A 16,784-nucleotide genomic window follows, 5' to 3' on the forward strand; every position below is an offset into this window, starting at 1 on the left:
TCAATGAGGCATGGATAAGAAGGGAAAGGAATGTTTAAATATGTTTTTGAATACATATATTCATTATATATATATATATATATATATATATATATATATTTAGATGGACTTTCGCTCTTGTTGCCAGGCTGGAGTGTAATGGCATGATCTCAGCTCACCACAACCTATGCCTCCCAGGTTCAAGTGATTCTCCTGCCTTAGCCTCCCAAGTAGCTGGGATTACAGGCATGCGTCACCACGCCCGGCTAATTTTGTATTTTTTGTAGAGATGGGGTTTCTCCATGTTGGTCAAGCTAGTCTCGAGCTCCCAACCTCAGGTGATCCACCTGCCTTGGCCTCCCAAAGTACTGGGATTACAGGCGTAAGCCACCACGCCCGGCCAAAATATATTTCAACTAATCATTTTCTTTCTTGTCCATGTCTCATTGAAGTTTAGGTGGATGTAGTATCCTGGGGTCCCCACCCATTCATTCATTCACCACTAGCATGGTCATAGAGGACAAATCCCCTTTTTCCCTACCCCTCCACAATTAAATGAGGGAGATAAGATTGCACACAATGAGCATAGTATTTGTGGTGTTTTAGCTGAAGGATGTGTGGAGTGGTACAAAAAGGCAACTATTTCCAAGACTGTCTCCACACAGGAACAGCACAGTTCCAAGAACAATTCCAACTGTCTCTTTCAATCTAAGCAAGCATGACGATCCCTCGGCACCCCAGTGTGATTGGAACATCTAATCCTTCGAGCTCTCTACAGTTGTGTGGACAGAGAACATTGATTAGCCTGACCAAAAGCTGCATCCGTAGTCATTCTTATAATTTTTGTGATTTTCCTATTTCAATTATTTTAAGAAGCAGTTTCAGAAGAGCTGCAATGACAAATAGAATAGAAATTTGGATGCACCAGTGAAAATAGTTTGTAACCAGAAAACATGAGTTTTTAAAAATATTTTACATTCTTTAGATTTTTTTAACTGAGTATTAAAGAAATACAGCTCGTTGCAGAAAACACAGCAAAGTATAATAGAAAAAAATGAATCACTAATAACCCTCCTCCCACTTTGGGTATGAATGACTTTTTCGCCTAAGAGGTGGAACTAAATGAATCTTCCACAATCATAAAATATTGTAAAGTGTTCTGGTGTCTGCCCTTCATTCCAAGAGTTTCTCTTCGATAGTTACAAAGCCAACAACATTTGCACTTCCTAGGTCAACCTTCATCTTGGGGAGAGTTAGTAGCCTGAATAAAGTGAATGTTCAAGATCCCGTAGGAGGCTTCTGCCCAGAAACATTCTTCCAATCTGCTCCCCAGAACCAGAACTCAAGAACAACACGTGTTATTTCACGGTTATATTTGGCTAAATGTAAATTTCCAACGCCTTAAACTCATTCACACTAAAATGTAAATAATGACTGGTGTTTTCCGAGAGAAACTGCTACTACAAGAAGAAGGGGGGACACCTCAGAACTCTAAGCATCTGAGTTTGGGAAGCAACTCACCATGGAGGAATGGTTTAGGAATGAGCCACTCTGATGCCACGCAACCCTTCTTGTTAGTGACTCTTTGAAAGCCTAAATGGGGCTTACTCTAACTTGAAACATGACGATTCTGTGAGCAAAAGCCACCTAGGGGCTGCTTGCTGTCGCCTGGGAAAGCTGGCCTGGGACCCAAAAGTCAAATCACAGACATCATTTCCTTTCTACCTTCTTCTCCTTTGAAAATAGCCTCTTTTTTTCCCATTTCCCAACTGTTAAAATTAATTAAAAATAGCAGTGAGACTATCAGGCCAAGTTGTCCATGTTCACACGAGAATTTCTCATCTTTCCGTAAGCATCTAGTCTTCTCACAGTTTGTTTTCATATTTGACTTAGACATGACTTTGGGGTCATTGAACCCCGAATTGATTAAATCCCTTGAATTGTCTTTGAGAAGGAGTTTTCTGTGTGTTTATTAAATAAAATTATCTGGTGTCTTTCAGATTCCTCTGCAATGAACTAATTCCCTTGTTTCTTTGGAATTCTTTGATGTCCCAAGAGCTTCTGGAACACTTTACATGAGACTTTCTTAGGTTCTTCCTTAGAAACAGGAAGTTCACAAAAAGCCCCAAACATTTATTTTAGTTCCCAAAATTGGGATGGGAGATATCTGATGCATTCTAAAAATAGCAAAAGCCCTTCAAACATTGAATTTGATCTTTACCAAAAGAGTAATAGATTTAAATTGAGTCTGAAATTTGTCCAAAACTCACGTAGTTGGATTTGGAGGCATTTTCAAACTCAACAATATTCTTGGCTCTGCTAATATTTTACCTGGGAAATTGCTTTATTTCTTCCCCTCACAGGATAAATGATTATAATAACAAACATGCCAGGTGAGGTGGCTCACGCCTGTAATCCCAGCACTTTGGGAGGCCAAGGCTGAAAGATCACCTGAGGTCAGAAGTTCAAGACCAGCCTGACCAACATGGTAAAACCTCATCTCTACTAAAAGTACCAAAATTAGCCAAGCGTGATGGTGGGAGCCTGTAATCCCAGCTACTCGGGAGGCTGAGGCAGGAGCAGCGCTTGAACCCAGGAGGTGGAAGCTGCAGTGAGCCGAGATTGCGCGATTGCACTCCAACCTGGGCAACAGAGCGAGACTCCGTTTCTAATAAATAAATAAATATAAAAATGTAATAATAAACATCTGTGGCAATAAAAACTCACCATCCTTTGAACCATTCTATTCTCTCATTTATAAAAGGAATTAGCATATTACAGTCTATGGACCATATCCACCTTGTTGCTTGTTTTTTGTTTTGTTTTATTTTTATTTATTTTTTATTTATAATTATTATTTTTTTTTGAGACAGAGTTTCGCTCTCTCACCCAGGCTGGAGTGCAGTGGTGCAATCTCCACTCACTGCCAGCTCCACCTCCCGGGTTCACACCATTCTCCTGCCTCAGCCTCCCAAGTAGCTGGGACTACAGGCGCCCGCCACCACGCCCGGCTAATTTTTTTGTATTTCTAGTAGAGACGGGGTTTCAGCCAGGATGGTCTCGATCTCCTGACCTCGTGATCCACCCGCCTCAGCCTCCCAAAGTGCTGGGATTACAGGCGTGAGCCACCGCACCCAGCCTTATTTTTATTTTTTAGAGACAGAGTCTCACTCTTGTCGCCCAGGCCAGAGTGCAGTGGTGTTATCTCAGCTCACTGCAACTTCCACCTCCCAGGTTCAAGCAATTCACCTGCCTCAGCCTGCCAAGTAGCTGGCATTACAGGCACACACCACCATGACTGGCTAATTTTTTGTATTTTTAGTAGAGACGGAGTTTCACCATGCTAGCTAGGCTGGTCTCGAACTCTTGACCTCGTGATCCACCTGCCTTAGCCTCCCAAAGTGCTAGGATTATAGTCGTGAACCACCGTGCCTGGACCCTTGTTTTTTTTAAATAATTTATTGAGGTAAAATTCACATAACATAAAATTAACTTTTTTAAAGAACAATTCAGCATTTAGTACATTCACAATCTTGTGCAATCACATCTATCTAGTTCTAAAACATTTCCATCACTACAAAGCAAAATCCAGTACTCACTAAGCAGTTTCTCATCATTCCCTTTTTCCCTTAATCCCTGACAATAACGAATCTATTTTTTATCTCTATAATCTATTATGGATATTTCGTGTAAATAAAATCATATAACATGTGGCCTTTTGTGTGTGGCTTCTTTCACTTAGCACAATGGTTTGAAAGTTTACCCACATTGTAGTATATGTCAATACTTCATTACCTCTTATGGATAAATAATTGTATTAGTTTGTTTTCACACTGCTGATAAAGACATACCCGAAACTGGGAACAAAAAAAAAGGTTTAATTACAGTTCCTTGTGGCTGGGGAGGCCTCAGAAGCATGGCAGGAGGCAAAGGCTCTTCTTACATGGTGGTGGCAAGAGAAAATGAGGAAGAAGCAAAGGCAGAAACCCCTGATAAACCCATTAGATCTTGTGAGTCTTCTTCACCATCATGAGATAGCAGGGGAAAGACCAGCCCCCATGATTCAATTACCTCCCCCTTGGTCCCTCCCACAACATGTGGAATTCTGGGAGATAAAATTAAAGTTGAGGTTTCCATGGGGACACAGCCAAACCATATCAATAATATTATACTGTATGTGTATACAGGTTAAGCATCTCTAATCCCAAAATCCCAAATCTGAAATGCTCCAAAATCCTGAACATTTTGAGCACCATCATGACAACAAAAGTGGAAAATTCCTCACCTGACCCCTGTGATGGGCTGCAGTCAAAATACAGTAAAACTTTTGTGTCACACACAATATTTTTAAAAATACTGTATAGGGCTGGGCACGGTGGCTCACACCTGTAATCCCAGCAATTTAGGAGGCCAAGGTAGACAGATCACCTGAGGTCAGGAGTTTGAGACCAGTCTGGCCAACATAGTGAAGCCCCGTCTCTATTAAAAATAACACAAGTTAGCCGGGTGTGATGGCACATGCCTGTAATCCCAGCTACTCAGGAGACTGAGGCAGGAGAATCACTTGAACCCAGGAGGTGGAGGTTGCAGTGAGCCAAGATCGCACCACTGCACTCCAACCTGGGTGAAAAGAGCGAAACTCCACCTCAAAAAAAAATTGTATAAAATTACTTTTTGGCTATAAGGTATATATGAAACATAAATGAATTTTGTGTTTAGACTTGGGTCCTATGCCCAAGATATCTCATACTCTATATGTATATCTAAAATCTGAAAAAAAAAATGGAAATCTGAAACATGTCTGGTCTCAAGCATTTTGGATAAGGGATACTGAAGCTGCACAACAATTTGCTGATCCATTCATCCACTGACGGGCATCTGCCCTAATTCCACTTTTTAGCTATTGTAAATAGCGCTACTACTACATGCATGTACATGGACTTGCTTGAGTCTCCGTTTTCAATTCTTTGTGATATATTCACAGGAGTAGAATTGATAGGTCATATTGTAACCAAGGACTCCCATTTTTCTACAGGTGGTTTAATTATTCTTTTTTCCTTCTCTCTCTCTCTTCTTTTCTCCTTTCCCCAGCTCCCTATGTCCTACTGAGCCCTTCAAAAATGCAAACATAACCTTTCACCTCTCCCCTCACCAGACATTCCACACAGGGCAAATTATTCTGTGTGCTCCAAGACAGATCTCCCCTCCAGAGCTGACAGTCGATTTTCAGACCAAAGTGAAACTGACCCAATAGTCCCATAAACAGTTTTTTTGGATAAACATAGAAATTGACCCTTCTGGTCTTAAAGCTTGAAACTTAGGTTTGTTTTATCTGAGTTCCTTCCTCAGAAAAGGACTGGCAGAACTCTCAAAATGTATCAAAGAGCTGAAACTCACCAGATCATCTTATCTAGACAATGGGGCTCCAGTCCCCTCATTAATCATGATTGCTTCCTTACCCCTCCAGAATTCCTGTTTTCTCGCACATTGTTACATTTCTTCCCTGCTATATAAACCCCTAATTTTAGTGGGTCAGGGAGATGGATTTGAGACTGATCTCCCATCTCGTAGGCCACAGCACCCGATTAAAGCCTTCTCTCTTAGCAATACTTGTTGTCTCAGTCATTGGCTTCCTGTGTAGGAGGCAGCAGGACTGAGACCAAATCGTTGGTGTTTTGGAAACAAAAGTATATACCATGGCTAGGTGCGGTGGCTTATGTCTGTAATCCCAGCACTTTGGGAGGCCAAGGCAGGCAGATCACGAGGTCATGAGTTGGAGAGCAACCTGGCCAATATGGTGAAACCCTGTCTCTACTAAAAATATAAAAATTAGCCGGGTGTGGTGGTGGACACCTGTAATTCCAGCTACTCAGGAGGCCGAGACAGGAGAATCACTTGAACTTGGGAGGCAGAGGTTGCAGTGAGCTGAGATTGTGCCACTGTACTTCAGCCTGGGCAACAGAGTGAGACTTTGTCTCAAAAAGAAAGAAAGAAAACAAAAGCATACCTGCCATGAAACTTTCACTTTCAGGGGGTTGCCTTGGAACTTTAATCCACCAGGAGGGCATATGGAAAGCATGCCCACTTAGCCACTTTCACAACTTACTTCTACCCAGGAAGGCACCAGCTCAACTGCCCCCATAAATAAGATGCCAAGTTAGGGGAACCCCTGCCCTTGCTCGTGTCTTCCCTTGCCTTATCAAAAATACCTGCTTTCTGCTCTAAAAGCAAAGTGGCACATTTAACAGCAGGACACTCTATGCCCCTTCTCCAAGCTAGCTTCGGAATAAATTCACTTTTTTTGTGTCAGATCTCACTCGTGTTAACGAGACTCCACATTCAGAGAGCCACTAACTAGCATTTCGTTTACAATTTGGTAATTCCATGTTTAAATTTTGAGGACATGCTGAACTGTTTTCTACAGAGGTTGCACCATTTTATATCCCCTCCAGCAACATAATGAGGGTTCCAATTTCTCCACATGCTTGCCAACACCTATTTTCCTGTTTTTAAAAAAATTGTTGGGCTGGGCATGGTGGCTCATGCCTGTAATCCCAGCACTTTGGAATCCAGCTGAGGCGGGCAGATCACGAGGTCAGGAGATGGAGACCATCCTGGCTAATATGGTGGAACCCCGTCTCTACTAAAAATACAAAAAATTAGCCGGACATGGTGGCGGGCGCCTGTAGTCCCAGCTACTCGGGAGGCTGAGGCGGGTGAATAGCGTGAACCTGGGAGGCGGAGCTTGCAGTGAGCCGAGATTCAGCCACTGCACTCCAGCCTGGGTGACAGAGTGAGACTCCATCTCAAAAAAAAAAAAAAAAAAAAAAAAGCCAGGCGCGGTGGCTCATGCCTGTAATCTCAGCACTTTGGGAGGCTGAGGCGGGTGGATCACGAAGTCAAGAGTTCGAGACCAGCCTGACCAACATGGTGAAACCCCATCTCTACTAAATAAAATATATATATATAAATTAGCCTGTCATGGTGGTGTGCACCTGTAATCCCAGCTACTTAAGAGGCTGAGGTAAGAGAATGGCTTGAACCCGGGAGGTGGAGGTTGCAGTAAGCTGAGATCGTGACACTGCACTTCAGCTTGGGCAACAGAGTGAGACTCCATCTCAAAAAACAAACAAAAAAATTGTTGTAGCCATCCTAGTGTCATTGCCTATTTTTATGAAGTTTTATTGGAACATAGCCATGCTGATTTGTTTGCATGTCTATGGCTGCTTTTGCTACAATGGCCAAGAGGGTATTGCCCTTAAGCCAAAAATATTTACCATCTAGCCTTTTAAGACAAAGTTTGCTGACTTCTGTTTTAAATTTGCTTTTCTTTTTAATTTGTCATTTTATGTCACAGCTCCCCAACGTAAGACCAAATAATACTGCTGCAAACTAGGGTGAGTCAGCTTATTTTTAGTCTTAAATTTCCTTATCTATAAAAAAGATACGGTCATTGATTTTCAAGTTGTCTTTTGGCTGTTTTTTTGGTTTTGTTTTTTTGTTTGTTTGTTTGTTTGAGACGGAGTCTCACTCTTGCTCGGGCTAGAGTACAGTGGTGTGATCTTGGCTCACTGCAACCTCTGCCTCCCAGGTTCAAGTGATTCTCCTGCCTCAGCCTCCCAAGTAGCTGGGATTACAGGAGCATGCCACCACGCCCAGCTAATTTTTGTACGTTTAGTAGAGACAGGGTTTTGCCGTGTTAGCCAGGCTGGTCTCAAACTTCTGACCTCAGATGATCTGCCCACCTCAGCCTCTCAAAGCGCTGGGATTACAGGTATGAGCCACCATGCCCGGCCTTCTTCTGGCTGTAATAGTCTACAATGGTATTTCCAAAAATGGGTATTTTGCAGTTTATACTTTTTTATGCAGTCTATAACTTGCCCAGCTTTCTTCTGGCTTAAATTAATGGTTTCTTTCACAACTGTTTTTGATTTATTCATCATATAATCAGGGAATGGTAGCCCATTCTTAGCTCGTGTTGTTCTTTCTCTGTACTGAGCTGCAGTGATTTAGTGGGATTTTCCTAAGAAGGTACGAACAAACTATCAAGTGGAAATTCCTGGCTCTTGTAGAGAGGAAAAAGGAATCCTGTTAAAGCCGAATGGCGTCATTGATGATTCCTTAAACAGACAGCTGCGTCCAACTTAAGACCAAGTCCTCCTTCTCGTCCCTCAACCTGGAAAGGCAGGGCCAGGAAGAAAACAGACAGGAAAGGAGCGAGAGAGATCAGATTATCTAATAGTACCTCACAAAAGGAATTGCTGAAACAGAAAGCTTTTACTAATAACCTGTTCACTCCATTAGAAGGTTGTGAGGACAAACAAGATAATTATAAAAGAGTTTCATCTGATATCTCTGCCAAATGTTAGGTATGGATGAATCCCCAGGGATCAGTGTAGCCCAGCGTCTCATTTTCAAAATGAAGACACAGAAGAAGTTGTGCCTTGCCCATATTCACAGAAAGAATTGGTTGCAGAACACAGATGGGGCCCAGGTGTCCCAACTCTAATCCAGGGGAAAGAGGTCCCAGGGCAGCATCTGCTCTGGAGAGCCAAGGCAAGGGTTCTGACCAGCTTGACTAGGAACTCCTCAGGGTGAAATGCATAAGCCAGCAAGGAAGCATGGGGGAATGTTCTGCTGTTTTGCCCATCTGACACCAGAGTAAATATTGATTGCTATGGTCAGGAAAGACCGGCCTGGTCTTTATGTAACTGTTGTTAAAAGAAAAACTTCAGGACCAGGCATGGTAGCTCACGCCTATAATGCCAGCACTTTGGGAGGCCGAGGCAGGCAGATCACCTGAGGTTTGAGACCAGCTTGTTCAATATGGTGAAACCTCATCTTGACTAAAAATACAAAAATTAGCCAGGCATGGTGGTGGGCACCTGTAATCCCAGCTACTCTGGAAGCTGAGGCAGGAGAATCGCTTGAACCGTGGGAGGCAGAGGCTGCAGTGAGACGAGATTGCGCCACTGCACTCCAGCCTGGGTGACAGAGCAAGACTCCGTCTTTAAAAAAAAAGAAAAACTTCAGACAAATGCAATATAACAGAGTTTATTTGAGCAATGAACAATTGGTGAATTGGGTAATCTCCCAGATCAGAATAGGTTCAGAGAGACTCTGATGTTGCTGCATGGTTGGAGAGGATTTAAGAACAAGAAAAGGAAAGTGATGTACAGGAAACGGAAGTGAGGTGTAGAAAGAGCCAGATTGGTTACAGCTTGGAGTTTCCCTTATTTGAACAGTTGGCTGCCTGTGATTGGCTGAAACTCGGTGGTTGGTATAAGAGTACATTACAGTCTGTTTACTCATCCAATTAGGTTACAGTTCACTATGCATGAAGAAACTTTTAGGCTAGACTTACAAGGAAACAGCTTCAAACTAAATTTAACACTGTTAAAAAAAACCTGCCCATTTCTTCTTTTCTTTTTTCTTTTTCTTTTCTTTTCTTTTTTTTTTTTTTTTTTTTGAGACTGGATCTCACTCTGTCACCCAGGCTGCAGTACAGCGGTGCAATCTTGGCTCACTGCAAACTCTGCCTTCCTGGCTCAAGGTATCCTCCCACCTCAGCCTCCTGAGTAGCTGGAACTACAGTTGCATACTACCATTCCTGGCTAATTTTGTATTTTTTGTAGAGACAGGGTTTTGCCATGTTGCCCAGGCTGGTCTCAAACTCCTGAGCTCAAGCGATCTGCCTCCCTCACCTCTGAACGTGCTGGGACTACAGGCATGCACCACCACACCTGGCTAAAAAAAATTTTTTTTTTTTTCTTTTGTCAAGATGGAGTCTCACCACATTGCCCAGGCTGGTCTGGCACTCCTGGACTTAAGCAATCCACCTACCTCAGCCTCCCAAAGTGCTGGGATTATGGGCATGAGCCACTGCACCCAGCCCTCCACACACTTTTAAACAGGCTATTTCCTCTGCTGAAAACCTCAGGTCCTATTCTTTGGCCAACTTCTATAAATCTCTCCAGTCCCAAGTCAGGTACCACTTCCCCAGGAAGCCTTCCCTTGAAACCGCCTTTGCAAAAATTCTAACAGTGAGAAAATCATGACAGTGAAAGAGATCGGATCTAACCAACCCCATCTTGCCTTTAACCTCCAAATTGCCCTAAATCATTCCTGAGCTCACACCAAACTAACTGTGGGAGACATTTAGTTTATAGTTTAAATGATAACAGCCCTTTCCCCATACTGAACAACCTTCGTAAAGCTAATGAAAGGCCACCAGGTTAGTAGGAGGAGAGGACCCTGAATCCTGCTAAGGTGTAGACATAAACGACTGCCAGCCATTATTCTGCAGGTCACAAGATTTGCAACTTCCCCAATTACTCCTGCAGGAAACATCACTATTTTAAAACTTAAAATTGGCCTTTTGAAATGTCTTTTCAGGACCAGTGGCTCCACCCAGACCCACCAAGGGGTCCTGTGGCCCCACCTAGAATAAGATTCCCTGGCCTGTCAAACTATCCTTGAAAAACCTTGGCCTCCAAATCTTCAGGGAGATTGATTTGAATAATAACTTCATCTCCCACGTGGTGTGGCCGGCCTCATGTCAATTAAACTCTGTCTTTATTGCAACCCCATGGTCTCCGTGAATTGGTTTTGTCTGCAGTGGGCAGGAAGAACCCATGGGGTGGTTGCGCCCTGACCCATGCCCTGCCTTCCTTTAACCATAGCGTTTATCATATCTAACATGCTTTTCCATGTGCTTGTCTTCCTTCACAACATAAATCAAAAAGTGACAGGCAAATCTCAATTGATTTTGAAGTTTATTTTGCCAAGGTTGAGGACACACCCAGGAAAAAGAAATACAAGTCACAGGAGAATCTGTGTCCCATGCTTTCTCCAGAGGGTTTTGAGGACTTCAGTATCTAAAGGGGAAAGAGGAAGCAGGAGGGAAAGGAGAAGGGCAGGGGGGAAAAGGGTAAAAAAGGAGAAGGGGGGAAAAAAGAGGGTGGGCAATGAGGCAAGTGGTCACATTCTTGTGAGGCTCTGCCTAGCTCTCAGTGAATCTACACTTTACATGTGAAGAGAGTTGGGGGTAAATGGCAATTATGCATTCCTCTCTTGCTCAGTAGCTCTACATTTTACATAAGGTAAAGGAAATGTGAAATTATAGCTAGTGGCCCGGCACGGTGGCTCACGCCTGTAATCCCAGCACCTTGGGAGGCCAAGGCGGGCAGATCACCTGAGGTCAGGAGTTCGAGACCAGCCTGTCCTACATGTTGAAACCCTGTCTCTACTAAAAATACAAAAGTTAGCCAGGTGTGGCGGCAGGCATCTGTAGTCCCAGCTACTCGACAGGCTAAGACAGGAGAATTGCTTGAACCCGGGAGGCAGAGGTTGCAGTGAGCTAGGATTGTGCCACTGCACTCCAGCCTGGGTAATGGAGCAAGACTCTGTCTCAGAAAAAAAAAAAGCCAAGCTGTGCTCTGACCACCTTAAGCACGTGTCTTCAGAACTTCCTGAGGCTGCGTCATGGGCCCGCGTCTTCAACCTTGGATCCTCAACCCTGCAAAATAAACTTTCTAAATTAACTGAGACCTGTCTCAGATGTTTGGGGTTCACACGATGATAGCTTAGTTTAGTTCTCACTCTGACCTCTCCAGAGTAGTCGGCTCTCTGGGTCTCACCCTGCTTCCGGTAACTTGCCTGTCCACAGGGACATTTCATTATCTGGTTTTTCTTTCCTCTTCTTAGACTGTCTTTTCTCTAACCCTTTCATTGACTCCTCCTCTACCTGCTCCTTAAATGACTGTATTTGCCAAGGTACAGTATTTTCTCCACTGTAAGCTCATCAGTTCCTATTTCTTGAACTATCATAAGCCAATGGGTCGACTTCTCTCCCAGCCCCCAGCCCTGTGTTTTCTGTGGCCCACTGACTGGATGTTTTCGTATTGCTGTCACCTAGCACCTCAAACTTAACCTATCAAAGCCTCATTTTGTTATGCCCCTGGCCAAAGTTGTCCTCCTGAGTAGGGAGGAACTTGGCCTCTGTCCCCACTAAGGAGACAGAGTAGGGACAGGACTCAGCCCCCACCTCTAACACACTTTTTTCTATACCCTCCTATTACCAGATCTTATATCACCTCCTATCATTGGTGCCATCCCCGCTGACTGCAAAACCTTGAAGAAATGAAGATAAACAGCATCCCACCGTCAATCTTACGCGAGTTAACCCTATCAACCGCATGTGCACAAGACCAGACGAATGACCGACCTTTACCCCTTGCCTCATCATAATACTAAAATCCCCACCTGGGAAGGGACTTTGCTGCCATTTTGTGATCCTGCGGTGCAGGTACTAACCTGCTTTCTCACTGCACCTGTGCGCCCTGCGCTCCACCCTGCACATGTCGCGACACTCACATAGCTCATGTAGATGCCTGTCACCCTTCCTAGAAACACCAGACATACCCTGGGGAGCCAGCCGGAGAACTCTCCCTCCAGTGCTGTATCCCTTGTGTTCGAATATAAACCTGGAATAAAGTCTTGTCTGGGGAACTTGCTTGGCCTTGTGTCAACTTCTGTTGCATGGGGGCCCAAGAACCTGCGGTAGGTGACACTCCTCCTGTGTTCTTGCCTCCGTTAAATGGTTCCCACAGCTCAGTCTCCCAAGGAGAATCGTGCGTATGGCCCTTGATGCCTCCCCTCCCTGAGTTTTCACATCCCACCAGTCACCAAATCCTGGTGATGCCACCTCAACCATTACACTTCAGTTGTCCCTTCCATCACCTACCATAGAGGAGACCCTGGAGTCCACAGATGAATTAGGAAGACAGCCTCCTGACTGCTTTTCCTCCATAAATCTATCCCCACACTACAGCATTCTCAAAACATATGTACTGCCAAAGTGAGCTTCTTTTTTTTTTTTTTTTTTGAGACAGAGTCTTGCTCTTTTGCCCAGGCTAGAGTGCAGTGGCACAATGTCAGCTCACTGCAACCTCTGCCTCCCAGGTTCAAGCAATTCTCCTGCCTCAGCCCCCAACAGCTGGGATTACAGGTGCCCACCACCGCACCCGGCTAATTCTTGTATTTTTAGTAGAGACAGGGTTTCATCATGTTGGTCAGGCTGGTCTGGAACTCCTGACCTCAGGTGATCCACCGGCCTCGTCCACCCAAAGTGCTGGGATTACAGGCATAAGCCACCTCTCCTGGCCCAGAGTGAGCTTCTTACATATGAATTCCACCTCCGTCCAGTCTCTCTGGCTCCCTGCCTCTGGGCACATTGCAGGCTCTGAAGCTGCACACAAGACCCCTCCCAGTCAGCCCACATCCTCCCCAGGCACCGTTTGCTACACACACACGTGGTTTCTCACCACTTCCTGGATGTCTTGTAGTCTTTCATGACTCTGGGCCTTTACATATGTGGTTGTCTTTATTTTGCCCTTCCTCTCACCCCTTGAACTCTTCTCTAGGTGGGAAATCACGTTGTCTAGTGAGATTTCGCCAGTCCTCTGGCAGACAGAGTCATCACCTCCCCTACCACCATTCCTGGCTTTCTGCATGCACCTGCATTATGGCACTATTAAAATGAGCCTTAACCATTTTTAGACATTTCTCCCCAGTTATGTGTGAATTCCCCAAGGGCAGGGGCCATGCTTTATTTACCTGTGTATTCTTAATAATTGATACAGTGACTAGCAAAAGAAGTGCCTTGAACGTGAATGTCCAAGTCACCTGGGTTTTTTGGCCTAAAGCAGGCATCACTGCCGTAGAGGTTAAAGGAGCAAAAGAGACGGGACAGGAGCACAGAGGGAGGGGCAATGGTGTGTCTTCTTGGCTAGGAAGGAAAAGCAAACATATTGAATACCTACTTTATATACCAGCTGAGGATCAGCTACCTGTCCACTACTTTGCATATGAAACATAACCTCATATGAAACCCATCCTGGCCTGACACTGATCATATTCGCGGAAGGGAGAGGGGGTGGTTGGATGGTGGTAGCAGCTGGAAGAGAGGAGACGACAGCGGCTGGGATGAAGGCAGCATGTGGTGAAATTACCAGCACCCTGGTCGTGCTCTGCTGAAGCAACCATCACCAAGCCAAAGTCCCGTCTCAGTCTGGCCAGGACACATGAATATGCCCTTCCTGGCCAAAATCTCCTGGAAAGTATGTCATAAGGGAAGCAGCATGGGCTTCAGAGCCATGGAGACTGGGGTTCAAGTCCCCCCTCAGCCATTGCTAGCTATGTGACCTCAAGCAAGTTACTTAGCCTTTCTGATCTTCAGACTCCTCTCTTGAAAAGGAAAGAAAAATACTTATTTCACAGGATTCATTCCCGGAGAAGATATTTTTTCAGTCGTCATTTGTGCCACCTTCATCTAGTCAATGGGAATATAGTAGCTTCAAATATAATAGGTACTTTGGGGAGGCCAAGGCAGGCGGATCTCTTGAGGCCAGGAGTTTGAGACCAACTTGGGCAACATGGCAAGACTCTGTCTCTATGGAAATTTTTAAAAATTAAAAATTAGACAGGCATAATGGCACCTGCCTGTAGTCCTAGCTACTCAGGAGGCCAAGGCAGGAGGATCATTTGAGTTCAGGAGTTCAATCCTGCAGTGAGCTATGATCAGACCACTGCACTCCATCCTGGGAAACAGGGCGAGATCCTGACTCAAAATATACTATACACAGACACAACACACGCACACACACACACACATACACACACGTAAAATAGGTACTTAATAAATATTAGTTTCCTTCCTTTCTGCTATTTATACTCAGGGCAAAACACAGAATCCTTAGAGAAGTCCGCTACACTTTTTTTTCCCTCCAATGTACATTATTTTATCCTCCAAGTAAGATTATCTAATAATAATACTAAGACCTAGCCAGATGCAGTGGTTCACGCCTGTAATTCCAGCACTTTCGGGGACTGAGGTGGGAGGATGGCTTGAGCTCAGGTGTTTGAGACCAGCCTGGGCAACATGCTGAAACCTCGCCTCTACAAAAATAGAAAACTGAGCCGGGTGAGGTGGTGCACACCTGTAGACCCAGCTACTGAGGGCGACGGGTTGGGGGCTGAGGTGGGAGGATCGTTTGAATCCAGGAAGCGGAGGTTGCAGTGAGCTGAGATCGTACCACTGCACTCCAGCCTGGGCAACTGAGCAAAATTCTGTCTCAGAAAAAAAAAAACCTAAGACCTAACATTTCCCAGGTACTTACCATGTGCTAGGAACTATTCAGTACGTATATATATTTGTATATTTAATAATTTAATGCTCACAACTCAGTGAGGCTGGGTTTCCCAAATAAGGAAATGAAGGTGCAGAGAAGTGAAGAAATATGTCAAGGTCACACAGCCAGTAGATGAGGGAGCTAGGATTTGAACCTGGGCACCCTGGCTTGAGTCCACATTCTGAACCAATAGAAACCAGTACATCAGAGATCACATAGTTCAGCCCCTGTGGATGATACATTTGCAGAGCTACCTCTCTTTCCCAACCTTTCTTTTTGTTTTCTTATCTCCTCTCATCTCTTCTTTTCTTCTCAGTTGAGGAAACTGAAAGCCACGTTGGACAATGTTAGGTGACATGCTCAGAATGACATAGCTACTTCTGGCATTTATTCTGACTCCTATCCCAGGCCTTTTCCATGGCAGCATGGACCAATATGAAGGCAAATGGCTAAAATTAATTTTTTAAGTAAATATTTTATATTATCTCATCCTCCTAGTTGTAATAATCATTTGAAGGTATCAGATCTGATAACAAAATATTTACAGTAGATAACATAGTGTTTCTTTTTGTTTAATTAATACCAATCTGAAATGTGTTCTTTGTTTTTGCTAGTGTTGTTTGAATTTCTGCCCCCATAAATATTTGTGCCGTTGTCTTAGTTTCGATTAGCATTTGGTGTTTTCCTTGGACTGGTTTTTGTGATGGGATGGGGGTGGAGTATTCACAGCCTGATATGCCTTCTGTGAAACTCTGCATCCCAAAACCACCATAGCGCAGCGCAGGAGACGACGTCGATGTACAGTCAAAACAAGACTGGGAGTGCCCTGTGAGCCAGGCAGTGCTGCGTCTCAGCTGCAGAGTGACCCTGAAGCTCAGGACACCCGGAGGCAGTCATCACACGGAGGAACACTGAAAAAACGAGCCCTCCCCTGAACCTTCCAGAACTTTGCTCTGAACTGACACAAGGTGACCACCATCCAGAACCTAATTCCAGGGAAGAACACTTTTATGAGAGTCAACAGGTGTCATTGAGAAATCTGGATATAAGTTCATAGAGGGTGGTGGAGGAGAGAAATAAGACATTGTAGACCAAAGGCCCTTGCAGATAGATGGATTTCCAAGTGCTCCTGTATGCCAATGAACTCCTTTGAGTTTTTATTTCCCCATCTGTAAAATGGGACTACTAATACTCATCTTGATGATCACCAGGGACCAAATGAGGAAGTTATGTAAATGAGATCAGTTTAAAAACTATAAAGTGCTCTGGGAATATGACTGCTATTCTGTAATACATGTATGTATGTACTGCATGTATGAAGTGGAGTTTCAGCAGCATGACATGGACAACAGTGATTTCCACTAAAACACATGAGAAATAATATACAATTCATGATAAATTTCAAGTGACTGTTGCATTTATTTTTATTATTTTTGGTTTTTAAAGACAGGGTCTCTCTGTTGCCCAGGCTGGAGTGTGGTGGCTATTCACAGGTGGGTCATGGTTGTAGCACACTACAACATCCAACTTCTAGGCTCAGGTGATGCCCCACCTCTGCCTCCATAGCTGGGACTACAGGCAAACTCTACCACATTTTTTTTGAGACAGAGTCTC

This window comes from Pan troglodytes, chromosome 17 (assembly GCF_028858775.2).
Source record: "Pan troglodytes isolate AG18354 chromosome 17, NHGRI_mPanTro3-v2.0_pri, whole genome shotgun sequence".
Lineage (NCBI taxonomy): Eukaryota > Metazoa > Chordata > Mammalia > Primates > Hominidae > Pan > Pan troglodytes.